Consider the following 26,049-nt stretch of genomic DNA (forward strand, 5'->3'; position numbering starts at 1 on the left):
TACCTTGATCACCTTGACTACCCTGACTACCTTGACCACCTTGACTACCCTGACCACCTTGACCACCTTGACTACCCTGACCACCTTGACCACCGTGACCACCTTGACTACCTTGACTACCCTGACCAACTTGACCACCTTGACCATCTTGACTATCTTGACCACCTTGACTACCCTGACTACCCTGACTAACTTGACTACCTTGACCATCTTGACCTTCTTGACCACCTTGACTACCTTGACCACTTGACTACCCTGACTACCCTGACTACCTTGACTACCTTGACCACCTTGACTACCCTGACCACCTTGTACACCTTGACTACCTTGACTACCTTGACTACCTTGACCACCCTGACTACCTTGACTACCTTGACTACCTTGACACCTTGACTACCCTGACCATCTTGACCTCCTTGACTACCTTGACCTACCTTGACCTACTTGACTAACTTGACCAGCTTGACCACTTTGACGATCTTGACTAACTTGACCACCTTGACCACCTTGAACACCTTGACTACCCTGACTACCCTGACTACCTTGACCACCTTGACTACCTTGACTACCTTGACTACCTTGACCACCTTGACCACTTGACTACCCTGACCATCTTGACTAACTTGACTACCTTGACCTACCTTGACTACCCTGACTACCCTGACCTTCTTGACTACCTTGACCACCTTGACTAACTTGACTACCTTGACTACCTTGACCACCTTGACTACCCTGACCAACTTGACCACCTTGACCATCTTGACCACCTTGACTACCCTGACTAACTTGACTACCTTGACCACCTTGACCTTCTTGACTACCTTGACTACCTTGACCACCTTGACCATCTTGACCACCTTGACTACCTTGACCACCTTGACTACCCTGACCACCTTGACCACCTTGACTACCTTGGCTACCTTGACCACCTTGACTACCCTGACCACCTTGACCACCTTGACTACCTTGACTACCTTGACCACCCTGACTACCTTGACTACCTTGACTACCTTGACCACCCTGACTACCTTGACTACCTTGACTACCTTGACCACCTTGACCACCTTGACTACCCTGACTACCTTGACCACCTTGACCACCTTGACTAACTTGACCAGCTTGACTACCCTGACCACCTTGACTACCTTGACTACCTTGACCACCTTGACTACCTTGACTAACTTGACCACCTTGACTACCCTGACCACCTTGACTACCTTGACTACCCTGACCAACTTGACTACCTTGACTACCTTGACCACCTTGACCACCCTGACTACCTTGACTACCTTGATCACCTTGACCACCTTGACTATCTTGACTACCTTGACTTACTTGACCACCTTGACTACCCTGACCACCTTGACCATCTTGACCACCTTGACTACCCTGACTACCCTGACTACCCTGACCACCTTGACCACCTTGACTACCTTGACTACCTTGACCACCTTTGCCCCACTTGGCCACCTTGACTAACTTGACCACCTTGACTACCCTAACCACCTTGACTATCTTGACTACCTTGACTAACTTGACCACCTTGACTACCCTGACCACCGTGACTACCTTGATCACCTTAACTACCCTGACTACCTTGACTACCCTGACTACCTTGACTACCTTTACTACCCTGACTAGCTTGACTATCTTGACTATCTTGACCAGCTTGACTACCCTGACCACCTTGACCACCTTGACTACCTTGACCACCTTGACCACCGTGACTAACTTGACTACCTTGACCACCTTGACTACCTTGACCACCTTGATCACCTTGACTATCTTGACTACCTTGACTAACTTGACCACCTTGACTACCCTGACCATCTTGACTACCCTGACCACCCTGGGTCATCTTGACTACCTTGACTAACTTGACCACCTTGACTATCTTGACTAACTTGACCATTTTGACTACCCTGACTACCTTGACTACCCTGACCACCCTGACCACCTTGACTACCTTGATCACCTTGACTATCTTGACTACCTTGACTAACTTGACCACCTTGACTACCCAGACCACCGTGACTACCTTGATCACCTTGACTACCCTGACTACCTTGACCACCTTGACTACCTTGAACACCTTGACCACCTTGACTACCCTGACTACCTTGACCACCTTGACTACCCTGACCACCTTGACCACCTTGACTACCTTGACTACCTTGACCATCCTGACTACCTTGACTACCTTGACTACCTTGACCACCTTGACTACCCTGACTACCTTGACCACTTTGACTATCTTGACTACCTTGACCATCTTGACCATCTTGATTACCTTGACTACCTTGACCACCTTGACTAACTTGACCAGCTTGACTACCCTGACCACCTTGACTACCTTGACTACCTTGACCACCTTGACTACCTTGACTAACTTGACCATCTTGACTACCCTGACCACCTTGACCACCCTGACTACCTTGATCAACTTGACTACCCTGACTACCCTGACTACCTTGAATACCCTGACCACCCTGACCACCCTGACCACCCTGACCACCTTGACTACCTTGACCACCTTGACTATCTTGACTACCTTGACTAACTTGACCACCTTGACTACCCAGACCACCGTGACTACCTTGACTACCCTGACTACCCTGACTACCCTGACCACCTTGACAACCTTGACTACCTTGACCACCTTGACTAACTTGACCACCTTGACTAACTTGACTACCTTGACTACCCTGACCACCTTGACCACCTTGACCACCTTGACTATCTTGACTACCTTGACTAACTTGACCACCTTGACTACCCTGACCACCGTGACTACCTTGATCACCTTGACTACCCTGACTACCTTGACTACCCTGACTACCTTGACTACCTTGACCAACTTGACTACCTTGACTACCTTGACTACCTTTACTACCCTGACTAGCTTGACTACCTTGACTAACTTGACCACCTTGACTACCCTGACCACCTTGACCCCTTTGACTACCTTGACCATCTTGACTACCTTGACCAACTTGACCACCTTGACTACCTTGACCACCTTGACTACCTTGACCACCTTGATCACCTTGAATATCTTGACTACCTTGACTAACTTGACCACCTTGACTACCCTGACCACCTTGACTACCCTGACCACCCTGGTCATCTTGACTACCTTGACTAACTTGACTACCTTGACTATCTTGACTACCTTGACTAACTTGAGCACCTTGACTACCCTGACTACCTTGACTACCCTGACCACCCTGACCACCCTGACCACCTTGACTAACTTGACCACCTTGACTATCTTGACTATCTTGACTAACTTGACCACCTTGACTACCCTGACCACCGTGACTACCTTGATCACCTTGACTACCCTGACTACCTTTGACCACCTTGACTACCTTGACCATCTTGACTACCTTGACCATCTTGACTACCTTGACCACCTTGACTACCCTGACCACCTTGACCACCTTGACTACCCTGACCACCTCGACCACCGTGACCACCTTGACTACCTTGACTACCCTGACCAACTTGACCACCTTGACCATCTTGACCATCTTGACCACCTTGACTACCCTGACTACCCTGACTAACTTGACTACCTTGACCACTTGACCTTCTTGACCACCTTGACTACCTTGACCACTTGACTACCCTGACTACCCTGACCACCCTGACTACCTTGACTACCTTGACCACCTTGACTACCTTGACTACCTTGACTACCCTGACCATCTTGACCTCCTTGACTACCTTGACCTACCTTGACTATCTTGACTAACTTGACCAGCTTGACCACCTTGACGACCTTGACTAACTTGACCACCTTGACCACCTTGACCATCTTGACCTTCTTGACCAGCTTGACTACCTTGACCACTTGACTACCCTGACTACCCTGACCACCCTGACTACCTTGACTACCTTGACCACCTTGACTACCCTGACCACCTTGACCACCTTGACCACCTTGACTACCTTGACCACCCTGACTACCTCGACTACCTTGACTACCTTGAACCTTTGACTACCCTGACCATCTTGAACTCCTTGACTACCTTGACCTACCTTGACCACCTTGACTAACTTGACCAGCTTGACCACCTTGACGACCTTGACTAACTTGACCACCTTGACCAGCTTGACTACCCTGACTACCCTGACTACCTTGACCACCTTGACTACCTTGACTACCTTGACCACCTTGACCACTTGACTACCCTGAGCACCTTGACTAACTTGACTACCTTGACCTACCTTGACTACCCTGACCAACTTGACTACCTTGACCACCTTGACTACCTTGACTACCTTGACCACCTTGACTACCCTGACCAACTTGACCACCTTGACTATCTTGACTATCTTGACTACCTTGACTACCCTGACTAACTTGACTACCTTGACCACCTTGACCTTCTTGACTACCTTGACTACCTTGACAACCTTGACTACCCTGACCACCTTGACTATCTTGACCACCTTGACTACCCTGACCACCTTGACCACCTTGACTACCTTGACCACCTTGACTACCCTGACCACCCTGACCACCCTGACTACCTTGACTACCTTGACCACCCTGACTACCTTGACTACCTTGACTATCTTGACTACCTTGACCACCTTGACCATCTTGATTACCTTGACTACCTTGACTACCTTGACCACCCTGACTACCTTGACTACCTTGACTATCTTGACTACCTTGACCACCTTGACCATCTTGATTACCTTGACTACCTTGACCACCTTGACTAACTTGACCAGCTTGACTACCCTGACCACCTTGACTACCTTGACTACCTTGACCACCTTGACTACCTTGACTACCCTGACCACCTTGACTACCTTGACTACCCTGACCAACTTGACTACCTTGACTACCCTGACTACCTTGACTACCTTGACCACCTTGACCACCCTGACTACCTTGACCACCTTGACTATCTTGACTAACTTGACCATCTTGACTACCCTGACCACCTTGACCATCTTGACCACCTTGACTACCCTGACTACCCTGACTACCCTGACCACCTTGACCACCTTGACTACCTTGACTACCTTGACCACTTGACCACCTTGACCACCTTGACTACCCTGACCACCGTGACTACCTTGATCACCTTGACTAACTTGATCACCTTGACTACCCTGACCACCGTGACTACCTTGATCACCTTGACTACCCTGACTACCTTGACTACCTTGACTACCTTGACTACCTTGACTAGCTTGACTACCTTGACTAACTTGACCACCTTGACTACCCTGACCACCTTGACCACCTTGACTACCTTGACCACCTTTACTACCTTGACCAACTTGACAACCTTGACTACCTTGACCACCTTGACTACCTTGATCACCTTGAAATATCTTGACAATCTTGACTAACTTGACCACCTTGACTACCCTGACCATCTTGACTACCCTGACCACCCTGGTCATCTTGACTACCTTGACTATCTTGACTACCTTGACTAACTTGACCACCTTGACTACCCTGACTACTTGACTACCCTGACCACCCTGGCCACCCTGACTACCTTGACTACCTTGACTGCCTTGACCACCTTGACTATCTTGACTATCTTGACTACCTTGACTAACTTGACCATCTTGACTACCCTGACCACCGTGACTACCTTGATCACCTTGACTACCCTGACTACCTTTGACCATCTTGACTACCTTGACCACCTTGACTACCTTGACCACCTTGACTACCCTGACCACCTTGACCACCTTGACTACCCTGAACACCTTGACCACCGTGACCACTTTGACTACCTTGACTACCCTGACCACCTTGTCAACTTGACTACCTTGACCACCTTGACCACCTTGACCACCTTGACTACCCTGACCACCTTGACCACCTTGACTACCCTGACCACCTTGACCACCTTGACTACCTTGACCACCTTGACTACCCTGACCACCTTGACCACCTTGACTACCTTGACTACCTTGACCACCCTGACTACCTTGACTACCTTGACTACCTTGACCACCTTCACTACCCTGACTATCTTGACTACCTTGACCATCTTGATTACCTTGACTACCTTGACTAACTTGACCAGCTTGACTACCCTGACCACCTTGACTACCTTGACTACCCTGACCAACTTGACTACCTTGACTACCCTGACTACCTTGACTACCCTGACCACCTTGACCACCCTGACTACCTTGACCACCTTGATCTTCTTGACCACCTTGACTATCTTGACTACCTTGACTAACTTGACCACCTTGACTACCCTGACCACCTTGACCATCTTGACCACCTTGACTACCCTGACTACCCTGACTACCCTGACCATCTTGACCATCTTGACTACCTTGACCACCTTGACCACCTTGACCACCTTGACTAACTTGACCACCTTGACTACCCTGACCACCTTTGATTACCTTGACTACCTTGACCACCTTGACTACCTTGACTAACTTGACCACCTTGACTACCCTGACCACCGTGACTACCTTGTTCACCTTGACTACCCTGACTACCTTGACTACCCTGACTAGCTTGACTACCTTGACTAACTTGACCACCTTGACTACCCTGACCACCTTGACCACCTTGACTACCTTGACCACCTTGACTACCTTGACTACCCTGACTACCTTGACTACCCTGACTACCTTGACTACCTTGACCAACTTGACTACCTTGACTACCTTGACTACCTTTACTACCCTGACTAGCTTGACTACCTTGACTAACTTGACCACCTTGACTACCCTGACCACCTTGACCACCTTGACTACCTTGACTTCCTTGACCACCTTGACTACCTTGACCATTTGATCATCTTGACTATCTTGACTACCTTGACTAACTTGACCACCTTGACTACCCTGACCACCCTGGTCATCTTGACTACCTTGACTAACTTGACCACCTTGACTATCTTGACTACCTTGACTAACTTGACCACCTTGACTACCCTGACTACCTTGACTACCCTGACCACCCTGACCACCCTGACCACCTTGACTACCTTGACTACCTTGACCACCTTGACTATCTTGACTACCTTGACTAACTTGACCACCTTGACTACCCTGACCACCGTGACTACCTTGATCACCTTGACTACCCTGACTACCTTTGAGCACCTTGACTAACTTGACCATCTTGACCACCTTGACTACCCTGACCACCTTGACCACCTTGACTACCCTGACCACCTTGACCACCTTGACTACCCTGACCAGCTTGACCACCGTGACCACCTTGACTACCTTGACTACCCTGACCAACTTGACCACCTTGACCATCTTGACCATCTTGACCAACTTGACTACCCTGACTACCCTGACTAACTTGACTACCTTGACCACCTTGACCTTCTTGACCACCTTGACTACCTTGACCACTTGACTACCCTGACTACCCTGACCACCCTGACTACCTTGACTACCTTGACCACCTTGACTACCCTGACCACCTTGACCACCTTGACCACCTTGACTACCTTGACCACCCTGACTACCTTGACTACCTTGACTACCTTGACCACCTTGACTACCCTGACCATCTTGACCTCCTTGACTACCTTGACCTACCTTGACCACCTTGACTAACTTGACCAGCTTGACCACCTTGACGACCTTGACCATCTTGACCACCTTGACCTTCTTGACCACCTTGACTACCTTGACCACTTGACTACCCTGACTACCCTGACCACCCTGACCATCTTGACTACCTTGACCAACCTTGACTACCCTGACCTTCTTGATCACCTTGACCACCTTGACTACCTTGTCTACCTTGACCACCCTGACTACCTTGACTACCTTGACTACCTTGACCACCTTGACTACCCTGACCATCTTGACCTCCTTGACTACCTTGACCTACCTTGACCACCTTGACTAACTTGACCAGCTTGACCACCTTGACGACCTTGACTAACTTGACCACCTTGACCACCTTGACTACCCTGACTACCCTGACAACCTTGACCACCTTGACTACCTTGACTACCTTGACCACCTTGACCACTTGACTACCCTGACCACCTTGACTAACTTGACTACCTTGACCTACCTTGACTACCCTGACTACCCTGACCACCTTGACTACCTTGACCACCTTAACTAACTTGACTACCTTGACTACCTTGACCACCTTGACTACCCTGACCAACTTGACCACATTGACTATCTTGACCACCTTGACTACCCTGACTAACTTGACTACCTTGACCACCTTGACCTTCTTGACTACCTTGACTACCTTGACTACCTTGACCACCTTGACTACCCTGACCACCTTGACCATCTTGACCATCTTGACTACCTTGACCACCTTGACTACCCTGACCACCTTGACCACCTTGACTACCTTGACTACCTTGACCACCTTGACTACCCTGACCACCTTGACCACCTTGACTACCTTGACTACCTTGACCACCCTGACTACCTTGACTACCTTGACTACCTTGACCACCTTGACTACCCTGACTACCCTGACTACCTTGACCACCTTGACTATCTTGACTACCTTGACCACCTTGACCATCTTGATTACCTTGACTACCTTGACCACCTTGACTAACTTGACCAGCTTGACTACCCTGACCAGCTTGACTACCTTGACCACCTTGACTACCCTGACTACCTTGACCACCTTGACTACCATGACTACCTTGACCACCTTGACAATCTTGACTACCTTGACCACCTTGACCTCCTGATTACCTTGACTACCTTGACCACCTTGACTAACTTGACCAGCTTGACTACCCTGACCACCTTGACTACCTTGACTACCTTGACCACCTTGACTACCTTGACTAACTTGACCACCTTGACTACCCTGACCACCTTGACTACCTTGACTACCCTGACCAACTTGACTACCTTGACTACCCTGACTACCTTGACTACCTTGACCACCTTGACCACCCTGACAACCTTGACCACCTTGATCACCTTGACCACCTTGACTATCTTGACTACCTTGACTAACTTGACCACCTTGACTACCCTGACCACCTTGACCATCTTGACCACCTTGACTACCCTGACTACCCTGACTACCCTGACCACCTTGACCACCTTGACTACCTTGACTACCTTGACCTTCTTGACCACCTTGACCACCTTGACTAACTTGACCACCTTGACTACCCTGACCACCTTGACTACCTTGACTACCTTGACTACCTTGACTATCTTGACTACCTTGACTAACTTGACCACCTTGACTACCCTGACCACCGTGACTACCTTGATCACCTTGACTACCCTGACTACCTTGACTACCCTGACTACCTTGACTACCTTGACTACCTTTACTACCCTGACTAGCTTGACTACCTTGACTAACTTGACCACCTTGACTACCCTGACCACCTTGATCACCTTGACTACCTTGACCACCTTGACTACCTTGACCAACTTGACCACCTTGACTACCTTGACCACCTTGACTACCTTGACCACCTTGATCACCTTGACTATCTTGACTACCTTGACTAACTTGACCACCTGACTACCCTGACCACCTTGACTACCCTGACCACCCTGGTCATCTTGACTACCTTGACTAACTTGACCACCTTGACTATCTTGACTACCTTGACTAACTTGACCATCTTGACTACCCTGACTACCTTGACTACCCTGACCACCCTGACCACCCTGACCACCTTGACTACCTTGACTACCTTGACCACCTTGACTATCTTGACTACCTTGACTAACTTGACCACCTTGACTACCCTGACCACCGTGACTACCTTGAATACCTTGACTACCCTGACTACCTTTGACCACCTTGACTACCTTGACCATCTTGACTACCTTGACTACCTTGACTACCCTGACCACCTTGACCACCTTGACTACCCTGACCACCTTGACCACCGTGACCACCTTGACTACCTTGACTACCCTGACCACCTTGACCAACTTGACTACCTTGACCACCTTGACTACCTTGACTACCCTGACCACCTTGACTACCCTGACCACCTTGACCGTCTTGACTACCTTGACCATCTTGACTACCTTGACTACCTTGACTACCCTGACCACCTTGACTACCTTGACTACCTTAACCACCTTGACTACCTTGACCACCTTGACTATCTTGACTACCCTGACCACCTTGACCACCTTGACCACCCTGACCACCTTGACCACCTTGACCACCCTGACCAACTTGACCACCTTGACCACCCTGACCACCTTGACTACCTTGACTACCCTGACCACCTTGACCAACTTGACTACCTTGACCACCTTGACCACCTTGACCACCTTGCCACCTTGACTACCCTGACCACCTTGACCACCGTGACCACCTTGACTACCTTGACTACCCTGACCACCTTGACCAACTTGACTACCTTGACCACCTTGACTACCTTGACTACCCTGACCACCTTGACCAACTTGACTACCTTGACCACCTTGACTACCTTGACTACCCTAACCATCTTGACCGTCTTGACTACCTTGACCACCTTGACTACCTTGACTACCCTGACCACCTTGATCACCTTGACTACCTTGACTACCTTGACCTTTTGACTACCTTGACTACCTTGACCACCTTGACTACCTTGACCACCTTGACTACCCTGACCACCTTGACCAACTTGACTACCCTGACCACCTTGACCACCTTGACTACCCTGACCACCCTGACCACCTTGACCACCTTGACCACCCTGACCACCGTGACCACCTTGACCACCTTGTCTCTGTGTGTCTCTCTGTTTCTCTGTGTCTCTGTCTCCGTGTCTCTCTGTGTGTCTCTCTCTGAGTGTCTCTCTGTGTCTCTCTGTGTCTCTCTCTGAGTGTCTCTCTCTGAGTGTCTCCGTGTGTCTCTGTGTCTCCGTGTGTCTCTGTGTCTCCGTGTGTCTCCGTGTGTCTCTCTGTCTCTCTGTGTCTCCGTGTCTCTGTCCTCAGGTGCGAAGCATCCCCTGACACAGACGGCCCAGTCGATGTTGGATCTCTGTGACCAGAGATTTAGAGAGGTGAGCAGGAAGTCACTCAGCTCACCGTCACTCAGCTCACCACCGTCACTCAGCTCACCACCACTCAGCTCACCGTCACTCAGCTCACCACCACTCAGCTCACCACCACTCAGCTCACCACCACTCACTCAGCTCACCACCACTTAGCTCACCACCACTCAGCTCACCACCACTCAGCTCACCACCACTCACTCAGCTCACCGTCACTCAGCTCACCACCACTCAGCTCATTGTCACTCACTCAGCTCACCACCACTCACTCAGCTCACCGTCACTCAACTCACCACCACTCAGCTCACCACCACTCAGCTCACCACCACTCACTCAGCTCACCACCACTCAGCTCACCACCACTCACTCAGCTCACCGTCACTCAGCTCACCACCACTCAGCTCACCGTCACTCAGCTCATTGTCACTCACTCAGCTCACCACCACTCACTCAGCTCACCGTCACTCAACTCACCACCACTCAGCTCACCACCACTCAGCTCACCACCACTCACTCAGCTCACCACCACTCAGCTCACCACCACTCACTCAGCTCACCACCACTTAGCTCACCACCACTCAGCTCACCACCACTCACTTAGCTCACCACCACTCAGCTCACCACCACTCAGCTCACCACCACTCACTCAGCTCACCACCACTCAGCTTACCACCACTCAGCTCACCGTCACTTAGCTCACCACCACCACTCAGCTCACCATCACTCAGCTCACCGTCACTCACTCAGCTCACCACCACTCAGCTCACCACCACTCAGCTCACCACCACCACTCAGCTCACCGTCACTCAGCTCACCGTCACTCAGCTCACCATCACTCAGCTCACCGTCACTCAGCTCACCGTCACTCAGCTCACCACCACTCAGCTCACCACCACTCACTCAGCTCACCACTCACTCAGCTCACCATCACTCAGCTCACCACCACTCAGCTCACCATCACTCAGCTCACCACCACTCAGCGGGTGTGTGTACTCTGTGTGTGTACTCTGTGTGTGTACTCTGTGTGTACTCTGTGTGTACTCTGCGTGTACTCTGTGTGTACCCTGTGTGTACTCTGTGTGTGTACTCTGTGTGTGTACTCTGTGTACTCTGTGTGTACTGTGTGTGTACTCTGTGTGTGTACTCTGTGTGTGTACTCTGTGTGTACCCTGTACCCTGTGTGTGTACTCTGTGTGTGTACTGTGTGTACTCTGTGTGTACTGTGTGTACTCTGTGTACTGTGTGTACTCTGTACTCTGTGTGTACTGTGTGTACTCTGTGTGTGTACTGTGTGTACTCTGTACTCTGTGTGTACTGTGTGTACTCTGTGTGTACTGTGTGTACTCTGTGTGTGTACCCTGTGTGTACCCTGTGTGTACCCTGCGTGTACTCTGTGTGTACTCTGTGTACTGTGTGTGTACGATGGGTACTCTGTGTGTACTGTGTGTACTCTGTGTGTACCCTGTGTGTGTACTGTGTGTACTCTGTGTACTGTGTGTACTCTGTGTACTGTGTGTACTGTGTGTGTACTCTGTGTGTACCCTGTGTGTACCCTGTGTGTGTACTGTGTGTACTCTGTGTACTGTGTGTACCCTGTGTGTGTACTCTGTGTGTGTACTCTGTGTGTACCCTGTGTGTGTACCCTGTGTGTGTACTCTGTGTGTACTCTGTGTGTACTCTGTGTGTGTACTCTGTGTGTGTACTCTGTGTGTACTCTGTGTGTGTACTCTGTGTGTACTCTGTGTGTACCCTGTGTGTGTACTGTGTGTACTCTGTGTGTACTCTGTGTACTGTGTGTACTCTGAGTAATGTGTGTACTCTGTGTACTGTATGTACTGTGTGTACTCTGAGTACTGTGTGTACTCTGTGTACTGTGTGTGTACTGTGTGTACCCTGTGTGTACTGTGTGTACTCTGTGTACTGTGTGTACTGTGTGTGTACTCTGTGTACTGTGTGTGTACTGTGTATACTCTGTGTGTGTACCCTGTGTGTACTCAGTGTGTGTACTCTGTGTGTACTCTGTGTACTGTGTGTACTCTGTGTACTGTGTGTACTCTGTGTACTGTGTGTACTGTGTGTTTACTGTGTATACTCTGTGTGTACTCTGTGTGTACTCTGTACCCTGTGTGTGTACCCTGTGTGTACTGTGTGTACCCTGTGTGTGCACTGTGTGTGTATACTCTGTGTGTACTGTGTGTGTGTACTGTGTATACTCTGTGTGTACTCTGTGTACTGTGTGTGTACTGTGTATACTCTGTGTGTACCCTGTGTGTGTACTGTGTGTACTCTGTGTACTCTGTGTGTGTACTCTGTGTACCCTGTGTGTGTACTGTGTGTGTACTGTGTATACTGTGTGTGTACTGTGTGTGTACTCTGTGTACTCTGTGTGTGTACTGTGTGTGTACTCTGTGTGTGTATACTCTGTGTACTGTGTGTACTCTGTGTACTGTGTGTACTCTGTGTACTGTGTGTGCTCTGTGTGTACTGTGTGTACCCTGTGTGTACTGTGTGTACTCTGTGTACTGTGTGTACTCTGTGTGTGTACTCTGTGTGTACTGTGTGTGTACACTGTGTGTGTACTGTGTGTACTCTGTGTGTACTGTGTGTGTACACTGTGTGTGTACTGTGTGTACTCTGTGTGTACTGTGTGTGTACTCTGTGTGTACTGTGTGTACTCTGTGTGTACTGTGTGTGTACTGTGTGTGTACTCTGTGTACTGTGTATACTGTGTGTGTACCCTGTGTGTGTACTGTGTGTGTGTACTGTATGTGTACTCTGTGTACTGTGTATACTCTGTGTACTGTGTGTGTACTGTGTGTATACTCTGTGTGTACTCTGTGTACTGTGTATACTCTGTGTACTGTGTGTATACTCTGTGTGTACTCTGTGTACTGTGTATACTCTGTACTGTGTGTACTCTGTGTGTGTACCCTGTGTATACTCTGTGTGTACTGTGTGTATACTCTGTGTACTGTGTGTGTACTGTGTATACTCTGTGTGTACCCTGTGTGTACCCTGTGTGTACTCTGTACTCTGTGTACTGTGTGTACTGTGTGTCTACTGTGTGTGTACCCTGTGTGTGTACTGTGTACCCTGTGTGTGTACTGTGTATACTCTGTGTGTACTCTGTGTACCCTGTGTGTGTACTCTGTGTGTGTACTGTGTATACTCTGTGTACTGTGTGTATACTCTGTGTGTACTGTGTGTGTACCCTGTGTGTGTACCCTGTGTGTACTCTGTGTGTACTCTGTGTACTGTGTGTGTACTCTGTGTGTGTACTGTGTATACTCTGTGTACTGTGTGTATACTCTGTGTGTACTCTGTGTGTGTACTGTGTATACTCTGTGTACCCTGTGTGTACTCCGTGTGTGTACTGTGTGTGTACTGTGCGTGTACTGTGCGTGTACCCTGTGTGTGTACCCTGTGTGTGTACTCTGTGTGTACTCTGTGTGTACCCTGTGTGTACACTGTGTGTACACTGTGTGTACTCTGTGTACTGTGTGTGTACTCTGTGTGTGTACTCTGTGTGTACTCTGTGTGTGTACTCTGTGTGTACTCTGTGTGTGTACTCTGTGTGTACTCTGTGTGTACTGTGTGTGTACACTGTGTGTACTCTGTGTACTGTGTGTGTACTCTGTGTGTGTACTCTGTGTGTACTCTGTGTGTACTGTGTGTGTACTGTGTATACTGTGTGTACCCTGTGTGTGTACCCTGTGTGTGTACTCTGTGTGTACCCTGTGTGTACCCTGTGTGTGTACTCTGTGTGTACCCTGTGTGTACCCTGTGTGTGTACTGTGTGTGTATACTCTCTGTATACTCTGTGTGTGTGTGAGCAGAAGGAGGATCGCCTCGCCCGTCTGGAGAAGGCGATAAATCCACTGCTGGATGACGACGACCAAGTGGCGTTCTCATTCATCCTGGACAACATCGTCACACAGAAGATGATGGCCGTGCCGGAGGTGGGGGAGGGGCTGGGGGACGGGGGGGAGGGGGAGGAGGAGGAGGGGCTGGGGGAGGGGGAGGAGGTGGGGGAGGAGGGTGGAGGAGGAGGGGGAGGAGGGGCTGGGGGAGGGGGAGGGGGAGGGGGAGGAGGAGGTGGAGGAGGTGGAGGAGGAGGTGGAGGAGGAGGTGGGTGAGGAGGAGGTGGGTGAGGAGGAGGTGGGTGAGGAGGAGGTGGGTGAGGAGGAGGTGGGTGAGGAGGAGGTGGGTGAGGAGGAGGTGGGTGAGGAGGAGGTGGGTGAGGAGGAGGTGGGTGAGGAGGAGGTGGGGGTGGAGGAGGAGGGGGAGGAGGGGGAGGGGGAGGAGGAGGGGGAGGGGAGGAGGAGGGGGAGGAGGGGGAGGTGGAGGAGGTGGAGGAGGGGGAGGAGGAGGAGGTGGAGGAGGAGGGGGAGGAGGAGGGGGAGGAGGAGGAGGGGGAGGAGGGGGAGGGGAGGAGGAGGGGGGAGGAGGAGGAGGTGGAGGTGGAGGGAGAGGGGGTGGAGGAGGAGGGGGAGGAGGAGGGGGAGGAGGAGGGGGAGGAGGGGGAGGAGGAGGGGGAGGAGGGGGAGGAGGAGGTGGAGGAGGAGGTGTAAGCAGGGAGGTGTCTAGTGAATGTGTGGTTGTGTTTGTCTGCCTGTTTATCTCTCTGCATTTCCTCCACCACCACCACCACCACCTCCACCATCACCACCTCCACCACCACCATCACCACCTCCACCACTTCCACCATCACCACCACCTCCACCACCATCACCACCATCACCACCACGACTACCATCACCACCATCACCACCACCATCACCACCACCTCACCACCATCACCACCACCACCACGACTACCATCACCACCATCACCACCACCATCACCACCACCATCACCACCATCACCACCACCTCCTCCACCACCACCTCCACCACCTCCACCACCACCTCCACCACCTCCACCACCTCCACCACCACCACCATCACCACCACCATCACCACCTCCACCACTTCCACCATCACCACCATCACCACCATCACCACCACCACCTCCACCACCTCCACCACCACCTCCACCACCACCTCCACCACCTCCACCACCTCCACATTGTTTACCCCCAGTCGTGGCCGTTCCACCACCCGGTCAACAAGAAGTTCATCCCCGACTACTACAAAGTGATCGTGGCACCGATGGACCTAGACACCCCTGCGCAAGGTCGTCCCTCACGTCCACCCCTCACGTCCACCCCTCACGTCCACCCCTCACGTCCACCCCTCCCTCACGTCCACCCCTCCCTCACGTCCACCCCTCCCTCACGTCCAACTCTCCCTCACGTCCACCCCTCACGTCCACCCCTCCCTCACGTCCACCCCTCCCTCTCCAACTCTCCCACACGTCCACCCCTCACGTCCACCCCTACCTCACGTCCACCCCTCACGTCCACCCCTCCCTCACGTCCACCCCTCCCTCACGTCCACCCCTCCCTCACGTCCACCCCTCCCTCTCCAACTCTCCCTCACGTCCACCCCTCCCTCACGTCCACCCCTCATGCACGTGAGTGATTGAGTGAGTGGGTGAGTGAGTGAGTGGGTGAGTGAGTGGGTGAGTGAGTGGGTGAGTGAGTGGGTGAGTGAGTGGGTGAGTGAGTGAGTGGGTGAGTGGGTGAGTGAGTGGGTGAGTGAGTGGGTGAGTGAGTGGGTGGGTGAGTGAGTGGGTGAGTGGGTGGGTGAGTGAGTGCGTGAGGTGAGTGAGTGAGTGGGTGGGTGAGTGAGTGAGTGAGGTGAGTGGGTGGTGAGTGAGTGGGTGGGTGATGAGTGAGTGCGTGGGTGAGTGAGTGAGTGGGGGAGTGAGTGAGTGAGTGGCTGAGTGAGTGAGTGATGTTGTATGTGGGTGGGTGAGTGAGTAGGTGGGTAGGTGAGTGAGTGAGTGAGTGGTGAGTGAGTGAGTGGGTGGGGTGCTGCTCACCATCAGCACTTGGCCCTGCGGCCTGCTTAAGGCTACCTGGGGGACCTGTGTCTGTATCTTTGTGTCCGCGTGCAGAACATCGCGAAACATCTCTACCAGAACCGCGACCAGTTCATCGCAGACGTGCGCCTCATCCTGTCCAACAGCATCAAGTACAACGGTGATAACCACAGCCTCACCACAGCCTCACCACACCACTACCACACCGCTACCACAGCCTCACCACAGCCTCACCACACCACACCACTACCACACCACTACCACAGCCTCAGCACACCACTACCACAGCCTCACCACACCACTACCACACCACTACCACACCCTCACCACAGCCTCACCACAGCCTCACCACACCACTACCACACCACTACCACACCACTACCACAGCCTCACCACAGCCTCACCACACCACTACCACACCACTACCACACCACTACCACACCACTACCCAGCCTCACCACAGCCTCACCACAACCCTGATGATGATGATGACGCTGCTGATGATGCTGATGATACTATTATTATTGCTGCTGCTGCTGCTGTGAAGGTGCGGAGAGTAGCTACACCAAGACAGCCGAGGAGATTGTGAGCGTGTGTCAGCTGACCCTCGCCGAGGTGAGGTCACAGTGCCAGGGGTGAGCCGTGTGGGTGAGCGACCGATGGAGTGAGCGAGCGGGTGAGCGACCGATGGAGTGAGTGAGTGGGTGAGCGACCGATGGAGTGAGTGAGTGGGTGAGCGACCGATGGAGTGAGTGAGCGGGTGAGCGACCGATGGAGTGAGTGAGTGGGTGAGCGACCGATGGAGTGAGTGAGCGGGTGAGCGACCGATGGAGTGAGTGAGCGGGTGAGCGACCGATGGAGTGAGTGAGCGGGTGAGCGACCGATGGAGTGAGTGAGCGGGTGAGTGACCGTTGGAGTGAGTGAGTGGGTGAGCGACCGATGGAGTGAGTGAGCGGGTGAGCGACCGATGGAGTGAGTGAGTGGGTGAGCGACCGATGGAGTGAGTGAGCGGGTGAGCGACCGATGGAGTGAGTGAGCGGGTGAGCGACCGATGGAGTGAGTGAGTGGGTGAGCGACCGATGGAGTGAGTGAGCGGGTGAGCGACCGATGGAGTGAGTGAGCGGGTGAGCGACCGATGGAGTGAGTGAGTGGGTGAGCGACCGATGGAGTGAGTGAGCGGGTGAGCGACCGATGGAGTGAGTGAGCGGGTGAGCGACCGATGGAGTGAGTGAGTGGGTGAGCGACCGATGGAGTGAGTAAGCGGGTGAGCGACCGATGGAGTGAGTGAGCGGGTGAGCGACCGATGGAGTGAGTGAGCGGGTGAGCGACCGATGGAGTGAGTGAGCGGGTGAGTGACCGTTGGAGTGAGTGAGTGGGTGAGCGACCGATGGAGTGAGTGAGCGGGTGAGCGACCGATGGAGTGAGTGAGTGGGTGAGCGACCGATGGAGTGAGTGAGCGGGTGAGCGACCGATGGAGTGAGTGAGCGGGTGAGCGACCGATGGAGTGAGTGAGTGGGTGAGCGACCGATGGAGTGAGTGAGCGGGTGAGCGACCGATGGAGTGAGTGAGCGGGTGAGCGACCGATGGAGTGAGTGAGTGGGTGAGCGACCGATGGAGTGAGTGAGCGGTGAGCGACCGATGGAGTGAGTGAGCGGGTGAGCGACCGATGGAGTGAGTGAGTGGGTGAGCGACCGATGGAGTGAGTAAGCGGGTGAGCGACCGATGGAGTGAGTGAGCGGGTGAGCGACCGATGGAGTGGAGTGACGGGGTGAGCGACCGATGGAGTGAGTGAGTGGGGTGAGCGACCGATGGAGTGAGTGAGTGGGTGAGTGACCGAGTGGGTGAGCGACCGAGCGAGTGAGTGAGTGGGTGAGTGAGCGAGTGGGCGGGCGAGTGGGCGAGTGAGTGAGTGAGTTAGTCGAGTGGTAGGTGAGCGAGAGGGTGAGCGAGTGAGTGGGCAATTGAGCGGTACAGTGAGTGGGTGAGCGAGTGAACGGGTGAGCTGGTGGTTGAGCGAATGGGTTCAGCGGGTGAGCGGGTGGGCGAGCGAGTGTGTGAGCGGGTGGGTGAGAGAGTGGGCGGGCGGGCAGGTGGGTGAGCGGGTGAGCGAGTGGATGGGTGGGTGAGCGAGTGGGTGGCTGGGTGAGCGAGTGGGTGAGTGAGCGGGTGAGCGAGTGAGTGGGTGAGTGAGCGGGTGAGCGAGTGGGTGGGTGGGTGAGCGGGTAGGTGAGTGAGCGGGTGAGCGAGTGGGTGGGTGAGCGTGTGGTTGAGTGAGTGAGCGAGTGGGTGGGTGAGCGTGTGGGTGAGTGAGTGAGCGAGTGGGTGTGTGAGCGAGCGGGTTGGTGAGTGAGTGAGTGAGTGGGTGGGTGAGTGAGCGGGTGAGCGAGTGGGTGAGTGAGCGAGCGAGTGGGTGAGTGAGTGAGCGAGTGGGTGAGTGAGTGAGTGAGTGGGTGAGTGAGCGAGTGAGTGAGCGAGTGGGTGAGTGAGCGAGCGAGTGGGTGAGCGAGCGAGTGGGTGAGTGAGCGAGCGGGTGAGCGAGTGGATGGGTGGGTGAGCGAGTGGGTGGGTGGGTGAGCGGGTAGGTGAGTGAGCGGGTGAGCGAGTGGGTGGGTGAGCGTGTGGGTGAGTGAGTGAGCGAGTGGGTGTGTGAGCGAGCGGGTGGGTGAGTGAGTGAGTGAGCGAGTGGGTGAGTGAGTGAGTGGGTGAGTGGGTGAGCGAGTGAGCAAGTGAGTGAGTGGGTGAGCGAGTGGGTGAGTGAGTGGGTGAGTGAGCGAGTGAGTAAGCGAGTGGGTGAGTGAGCGAGTGGGTGAGTGAGCGAGCGAGCGAGCGGGTGAGTGAGTGAGCGAGTGAGTGAGCGAGTGAGTGAGTGGGTGAGTGAGCGAGCGAGCGGGTGGGGGAGTGAGCGAGTGGGTGAGTGAGTGAGTGAGCGAGCGAGTGGGTGAGTGAGTGAGCGTGTGAGTGAGTGAGCGAGTGGGTGAGTGAGTGGGTGAGTGAGTGGGTGGGTGAGTGAGTGAGTGAGCGAGTGAGTGAGTGGGTGAGTGAGCGTTGTGAGTGAGTGGTGAGCGAGCGAGTGGGTGAGTGAGCGAGTGAGTGAGTGAGCGAGCGAGTGGGTGAGTGAGTGAGCGTGTGAGTGAGTGCGCGAGCGCGTGGGTGAGTGAGCGAGCGAGTGTGTGAGCGAGCGAGCGAGTGTGTGAGCGAGCGAGTGGGTGAGCGAGTGGGTGAGTGAGTGAGTGGGTGGGTGAGTGAGCGAGTGAGTGAGTGAGTGGGTGAGTGAGCGAGTGGGTGAGTGAGTAAGTGAGCGAGTGGGTGAGTGAGTGGGTGAGTGAGTGGGTGAGTGAGTGAGCGTGTGAGTGAGTGAGCGGGTGAGTGAGTGAGTGAGTGAATGAGTGAGTGAGCGAGTGGGTGAGTGAGCGAGCGAGCGAGTGAGTGAGCGAGCGAGTGGGTGAGTGAGTGAGTGGGTGAGTGAGCAAGTGGGTGAGTGAGCGAGTGGGTGAGTGAGCGAGTGAGTGAGTGAGTGAGCGAGCGAGTGAGTGAGTGAGTGAGAGAGTGAGTGAGTGAGCGAGTGAGTGAGTGAGAGAGTGAGTGAGTGGGTGGGTAGGTGAGCGAGCGAGTGGGTGAGTGAGTGAGTGAGTGGGTGGGTGGGTGAGCGAGTGGGTGAGTGAGCGAGTGAGTGAGTGAGTGGGTGAGTGAGCGAGTGAGTGAGCGAGTGAGTGAGTGAGAGAGTGAGTGAGAGAGTGAGTGAGTGAGTGGGTGGGTGAGTGAGCGAGCGTGTGAGCGAGTGGGTGAGTGAGCGAGTGGGTGAGCGTGTGGGTGAGTGAGTGGGTGAGTGGGTGGGTGAGTGAGCAAGCGTGTGAGCGAGTGGGTAAGTGAGCGAGCGAGTGAGTGAGTGAGTGAGTGGGTGGGTGGGTGAGTGAGCGAGCGTGTGAGCGAGTGGGTAAGTGAGCGAGCGAGTGAGTGAGTGAGCGAGTGAATGAGTGGGTGAGTGAGCGAGTGAGTGAGTGAGTGAGCGGGTGGGTGGGTGAGTGAGTGAGTGAGCGAGCGAGTGGGTGAGTGAGTGAGTGAGTGGGTGAGTGAGTGAGTGAGTGGGTGAGTGAGCGAGTGAGTGAGTGAGTGAGTGAGCGAGCGAGTGAGTGAGTGAGTGAGCGAGTGAGTGAGTGAGCGAGCGAGTGAGTGAGTGAGTGAGTGGGTGAGTGAGTGAGTGGGTGAGTGAGTGAGCGAGCGAGGGAGCGAGCGAGTGAGTGAGCGAGCGAGTGAGTGAGTGAGTGAGCGGGTGAGTGAGTGAGTGGGTGAGTGAGTGAGCGAGTGAGTGAGCGAGTGAGCGAGTGAGTGAGCGAGTGGGTGAGTGAGCGAGCGAGTGGGTGGGTGAGTGAGCGGGTGAGCGAGTGGGTGGGTGAGTGAGTGAGCGAGTGAGTGGGTGAGTGAGTGAGTGAGCGAGTGAGTGGGTGAGTGAGCGAGTGGGTGAGTGGGTGAGCGTGTGGGTGAGTGAGCGAGTGGGTGAGTGAGCGAGCGAGTGGGTGGGTGAGTGAGCGGGGTGAGCGAGTGGGTGGGTGAGTGAGTGAGCGAGTGAGTGGGTGAGTGAGTGAGTGAGTGTGTGAGTGAGTGAGCGAGCGAGTGGGTGAGTGGGTGAGTGAGTGAGTGGGTGAGTGAGTGAGTGAGCGAGTGAGCGAGCAATGGCTGTGCTTGCAGTACGAGGAGCACCTCGCCGTGCTGGAGACCGACATCGCGGCTGCTAAGGAGGCTGCGCTGGACGCTGCTGAGTACGACAGTCTGGAGGTAGCGGGCACCCTGCCGGCACTGCAGGTGGGCTCGCTCACCCACACACTCACCCACACGCTCACCCACACGCTCACCCACACGCTCACTCACCCACACGCTCACCCACATGCTCACCCACACACTCACCCACACGCTCACCCACACGCTCACCCACACGCTCACCCACACGCTCACTCACCCACACGCTCACCCACACGCTCACCCACACGCTCACTCACCCACACGCTCACCCACACGCTCACCCACACGCTCACCCACACGCTCACTCACCCACACGCTCACCCACACGCTCACCCACACGCTCACTCACCCACACGCTCACCCACACGCTCACCCACACGCTCACCCACACGCTCACTCACCCACACGCTCACCCACACGCTCACCCACACGCTCACTCACCCACACGCTCACCCGCTCGCTCACCCGCTCGCTCACCCACACGCTCACCCACCCGCTCGCTCACCCACGCGCTCACCCGCACGCTCACCCACTCGCTCACCCGCACGCTCACCCGCTCGCTCACCCACACACTCACCCACACGCTCACCCGCACGCTCACCCACACACTCACCCACACGCTCACCCGCTCACTCACCCGCTCACTCACCCACACGCTCACCCACACGCTCACCCACACGCTCACTCACCCACACGCTCACCCACACGCTCACCCACACGCTCACTCACCCACACGCTCACCCACACGCTCACCCACACGCTCACCCACACGCTCACTCACCCACACGCTCACCCACACGCTCACCCACACGCTCACCCACACGCTCACTCACCCACACGCTCACCCACACGCTCACCCACACGCTCACTCACCCACACGCTCACCCGCTCGCTCACCCGCTCGCTCACCCACACGCTCACCCACCCGCTCGCTCACCCACGCGCTCACCCGCACGCTCACCCACTCGCTCACCCGCACGCTCACCCGCTCGCTCACCCACACACTCACCCACACGCTCACCCGCACGCTCACCCACACACTCACCCACACGCTCACCCGCTCACTCACCCGCTCACTCACCCACACGCTCACCCGCACGCTCACCCGCACGCTCACCCGCTCGCTCACCCACACGCTCACCCACACGCTCACCCACACGCTCACCCACACGCTCACTCACCCACACGCTCACCCGCTCGCTCACCCGCTCACTCACCCACACGCTCACCCACACGCTCACCCACTCACTCACCCGCTCGCTCACTCACCCGCTCGCTCACCCACACGCTCACCCGCTCGCTCACCCACACGCTCACCCACACGCTCACCCACACGCTCACTCACCCACACGCTCACCCGCTCGCTCACCCGCTCACTCACCCACACGCTCACCCACACGCTCACCCACTCACTCACCCGCTCGCTCACTCACCCGCTCGCTCACCCACACGCTCGCTCACTCACCCGCTCGCTCACCCGCACGCTCACCCGCTCGCTCACCCGCACGCTCACTCACTCACTCACCCGCTCGCTCACCCACACGCTCGCTCACCCGCACGCTCACCCGCACGCTCACCCGCTCGCTCACCCACACGCTCACCCGCACGCTCACCCGCTCGCTCACCCACACGCTCACCCGCACGCTCACCCGCTCGCTCACCCGCACGCTCACCCGCTCACTCACACACACGCTCACCCACACGCTCACCCACACGCTCACCCGCACGCTCACCCGCTCGCTCACCCACTCGCTCGCTCACCCACACGCTCACCCACTCGCTCGCTCACCCACACGCTCACCCGCTCGCTCGCTCACCCACACACTCACCCGCACGCTCACCCACACGCTCACCCACACACTCACCCACTCGCTCACCCGCACGCTCACCCGCTCGCTCACCCGCACGCTCACCCGCTCACTCACACACACGCTCACCCACACGCTCACCCACACGCTCACCCGCACGCTCACCCGCTCGCTCACCCACACGCTCACGCGCACGCTCACCCGCTCACTCACCCGCACGCTCACACGCTCGCTCACCCGCACGCTCGCTCACCCGCACGCTCACCCGCACGCTCACCCACACACTCACCCACACGCTCACCCGCTCGCTCACCCGCTCGCTCACCCGCTCGCTCACCCGCACGCTCACCCGCACGCTCACCCGCTCGCTCACCCGCTCGCTCACCCGCACGCTCACCCACACGCTCGCTCGCCCACTCACCTGCTTCCTCACCCGCACGCTCAGTCACATACTCACACATTCGGTCACCCACCCACTCTCACGCTTACCCGCTCGCTCACCCGCTCGCTCGCTCAGTCATCCGCTCACCCGCTCGCTCGCTCGCTCAGTCATCCGCTCACCCGCTCGCTCGCTCACCCGCACGCTCACCCGCTCACCCGCTCGCTCACCCGCTCGCTCGCTCAGTCATCCGCTCACCCGCTCGCTCGCTCACCCACTCACGCGCTCGCTCAGTCAATCGCGCACCCGCTCACTCACACGCTCACTCAGTCACTCAGTCACATAGTCATCCGCTTGCTCACACGCTCCACCGCTCCCACACGCTCCACCGCTCCACCACTCCCACACGGCTCCACCACTCCCACACGCTCCACCACTCCCACACGCTCCACCACTCCCACACGCTCCACCGCTCCCACACGCTCCACCGCTCCACCACTCCCACACGCTCCACCACTCCCACACGCTCCACCGCTCCACCACTCCCACACGCTCCACCGCTCCCACACGCTCCACCACTCCCACACGCTCCACCGCTCCCACACGCTCCACCGCTCCACCACTCCCACACGCTCCACCACTCCCACACGCTCCACCGCTCCCACACGCTCCACCGCTCCCACACGCTCCACCGCTCCCACACGCTCCACCACTACACCGCTCCCACACGCTCCACCACTCCCACACGCTCCACCGCTCCCACACGCTCCACCGCTCCCACACGCTCCACCGCTCCCACACGCTCCACCGCTACACCGCTCCCACACGCTCCACCGCTCCCACACGCTCCACCGCTACACCGCTCCCACACGCTCCACCACTCCCACACGCTCCCACACGCTCCACCATTCCCACACGCTCCACCACTCCCACACGCTCCACCACTCCCACACGCTCCACCACCCCCACACGCTCCACCGCTCCCACACGCTCCACCACTCCCACACGCTCCACCACTCCCACACGCTCCACCGCTCCCACACGCTCCACCGCTCCACCACTCCCACATGCTCCACCGCTCCCACACGCTCCACCACTCCCACACGCTCCACCACTCCCACACGCTCCACCGCTCCCACACGCTCCACCGCTCCCACACGCTCCACCGCTACACCGCTCCCACACGCTCCACCGCTCCCACACGCTCCACCGCTCCCACACGCTCCACCGCTCCCACACGCTCCACCGCTCCCACACGCTCCACCACTCCCACACGCTCCACCGCTCCCACACGCTCCCACATGCTCCACCATTCCCACACGCTGCACCACTCCCACACGCTCCACCGCTCCCACACGCTCCACCGCTCCCACACGCTCCACCGCTCCCACACGCTCCACCGCTACACCGCTCCCACACGCTCCACCGCTCCCACACGCTCCACCGCTACACCGCTCCCACACGCTCCACCACTCCCACACGTTCCCACACGTCCACCGCTCCACCGCTCCCACACGCTCCACCGCTCCCACACGCTCCACCGCTCCCACACGCTCCACCGCTCCACCACCCCCACACACTCCACCACTCCCACACGCTCGCGCTTACTCACTCACCCGCTCACTCACCCACTCACTCACCCACTCACTCACCCGCTCACTCAACCGCTCACTCAACCGCTCACTCAACCGCTCACTCACCAGCTGACTCAAGTTAGTGAGTCACCAAGACAAAGGTCCCCCATGTAGGCTCTTAACAGCCTGCAGGGGCAAGTGCTGTTAGCGAGTAGCAGCGCCTGTGAAGGCTACCGGCACTGTGGCACACGAGGGGGTGGGTGGCCAGCACCACGCCCGGCCGCCTTTGTCTCTCCCCCAGTGGCGATGTTTCTAGACACCGATAGCCACACAGACACACACAGACAGACACGCACACACACAGTCACACACACACAGTCACACACACACACAGTCACACACACACACAGTCACACACACAGTCATACACACAGTCACACACACACACAGTCACACGCACACACAGTCACACACACACAGTCATACACACACAGTCACACACACACAGTCAACAACAACAACAACAACCGCCATTCGCCACTAAGTGGCGGTGACGTCACCACGACGCTTGTGCCAGGCTATGTGCACCCTGAGGCCACGTGAAGTGTCGAACGCCCGCTGGCAGGAGGTCACGGGGCAG

General features: G+C 55.7%; 1 pseudogene; it reads left to right on the top strand.

The window, feature by feature from the left end:
• LOC142923842 (transcription initiation factor TFIID subunit 1-like) overlaps nucleotides 1–26,049 on the top strand; it is a 91,758-nt pseudogene that overhangs the window by 39,329 nt on the left and 26,380 nt on the right.

The sequence above is a fragment of the Petromyzon marinus genome, unplaced genomic scaffold (genome assembly GCF_048934315.1).
Source record: "Petromyzon marinus isolate PM22_M1 ecotype Great Lakes invasive population unplaced genomic scaffold, UKy_Petmar_22M1.pri1.0 PM_Scaffold_79, whole genome shotgun sequence".
Taxonomy (NCBI): domain Eukaryota; kingdom Metazoa; phylum Chordata; class Hyperoartia; order Petromyzontiformes; family Petromyzontidae; genus Petromyzon; species Petromyzon marinus.